Genomic DNA, 2,144 nt, shown 5'->3' with positions numbered 1-2,144 from the left:
AAAATCTCAGCTTTTTGATGAAAATTAGGGACCATTGCTTCAACTGAAGTTCTTCAGATATTTAGAGGTCCTTTTCTTCAGCAATCAGATTCAACACAATTAATGGTAAAATGAGCCTGAGCATGGTTTTTAAGTTCAACAACTGATAAGCTACACTATCATCATCAAGCATCTAAGATTTCACTCTTGTTCAACATAATATTATTAGAGTTGCACCAAAATGGATATTACATAGAGCATTACACGACACTGACCAAACTAGAAAAAAAGGAGCCACCAATTCTACCTATAAACACCTCACCTAGTTCCTTCTCACTTATTACCATCTTCAAAAGCAGCACTTGCAGCCAAAACTACTTTCTGTTATTTGTGAGCTAAATCATAGCATCGAGGTTCTTGCCGTTCTCTCTTTCGTCACAACAGAAGCTTCCTAAGGAACATACCCCCTCCTTTTTGTTTCTTTGGTACAATCATAAGGCTTTCAGCATTATTGCTACTTGGTGACTTCACTGGTGACAGATTCATGATACTTTTTGCTGAACCTTCATGCGAGTGTTGGTTCTTAGAAGCTGCAGCTGTTGGGTGTTTCGGCGGTTCAATGCGTATGATTTCCTTTGTGTTTGGAGATTGCAGTGTTACCTGTTCCTCTTCTCTCATATGATCAACTAACTGAAGTCGGCGTTTGGATTTTGCAGTGGCAGGAGTGGATTTGACCTTGTCGAATAAAGGTTCATCTTGTGGTGATGCCAATGCTTTCAATTGTTTCCTGGCAAACCGCAAGCTTTTCAGAAGCAGCAGCGATATCACAGTCCTGCATGATCATAGTGTAATAAGTAGCTGAAAAACAATTCGAGTGATTATCAAACCTTGATCCATTATCCTTACCGCCTGGATTTGCTTTTCTTCTTGTTGCAGAACATACTTTGGAGCTTCCTTGGATGCAACACTTCCACATTATCAAAAATTTTAGAAGGTTAATTAATCACAAGACTATCTAGAACAAAACTGAAAACTGGAAAATTGTTCACACCTTTCGATTTGAAGCTGCAATTCGAGACATGCTGCCTCAAATTCCTCACAGCAATTGCTTTTCTCTTCAAGTTCAACTTCAAGGGATGAGAATTTTTTGATATGCCTCTTTCAATTCAGTCTTTGCAATTGAAAGCTGTGTCCCAGAGTCGAAGTTACTTGAGCAGTAAATTGTTCAAAATCAACCTTTCTTCACAGCAACTCATTACACACTGAAACAAAATTATGTAGGACAGCAAAAAGTTGAGAATTTTCCCACAGAAATGAGCGTGCAACATATCCGGGGATCGTTCATCCACCAGATGTAGGAGTTGAACACGAGCACATCCGCCCCCTTCCAGTGCGCCGCTTGCTTCTCCACACTGTCGGGGTTAATGACCCTCACCGGGATTCTGTGGAACTCCGGCTTGTCGGAGTTCGACTCCATTAGGAACGGCGCCCAGTAGAACTCGATCGGCGAGTGGTACTCCTACAAAATTGAGAGTGGGCAGATTGGTTGAGAAATTAGGGGCTACCACCAAATTTAGAGAAACCCTAGTGGGTGGGAGTACCTTGATTGGGAAGATGATGCGATCCATCGACGATGCGGCTTCTCCTCCCCCGTTTGGGGACGGGGAGGCGAGATCCATCGACGGTGGCGATCGGGACGGAGAGGCGACGGCGGCGACGGCGGGCGACGGAGGGCCGAGTGCGACGACAGGCGCGACGGCGAGCAGAGCGACGAGCATAGAAGAGGCGAATTAAGAATTAACATTATTAGAAACGGAATTAAAAAACGGAATTTCAATTAATAATAAAATACGACGAATTTTAATTAATAAATTATATCTTTTAATTGGAAAATTATTAGGAACAGAATTAACATTTGTTAAACGGCTTGCCCTCTCCTCCCCCGGTTATATCCTTACCATGGAAGGACGGCATGCGAGGCGATTACACTAGGGGGTTCACCATCGAGGAGGCCGCTTAGCAAACCCTAAATCGCTTACCTTACACTAGAAGGCCACAGGACATAGCGACGGTGGCGATATTTTTTCGAGGATTACGACGAGACAATGATGAGCGACGGCGGCGACGAAGATTTTAACCTAACCTCGGGCCGACCATGTATTTCA

General features: G+C 43.4%; 1 long non-coding RNA gene across 1 annotated transcript; it reads right to left on the bottom strand.

Moving 5' to 3' along the window:
- Nucleotides 1-215: 215 nt before the first annotated feature.
- Nucleotides 216-1,645, bottom strand: LOC141841737 (uncharacterized). Its single transcript, XR_012602825.1, has 4 exons — nucleotides 1,581-1,645; nucleotides 1,031-1,498; nucleotides 886-946; nucleotides 216-811 (listed from the first exon to the last, which is right to left on the bottom strand). It is a non-coding gene; the product is annotated as an uncharacterized LOC141841737 (long non-coding RNA).
- Nucleotides 1,646-2,144: the final 499 nt, after the last annotated feature.

Source organism: Curcuma longa, chromosome 11 (assembly GCF_044706935.1).
Source record: "Curcuma longa cultivar G26 ecotype Majalengka, Jawa Barat chromosome 11, ITB_CL_G26_1.1, whole genome shotgun sequence".
Taxonomy (NCBI): Eukaryota; Viridiplantae; Streptophyta; class Magnoliopsida; order Zingiberales; family Zingiberaceae; genus Curcuma; species Curcuma longa.
This window is presented reverse-complemented; position numbering and strand designations above follow the sequence as displayed.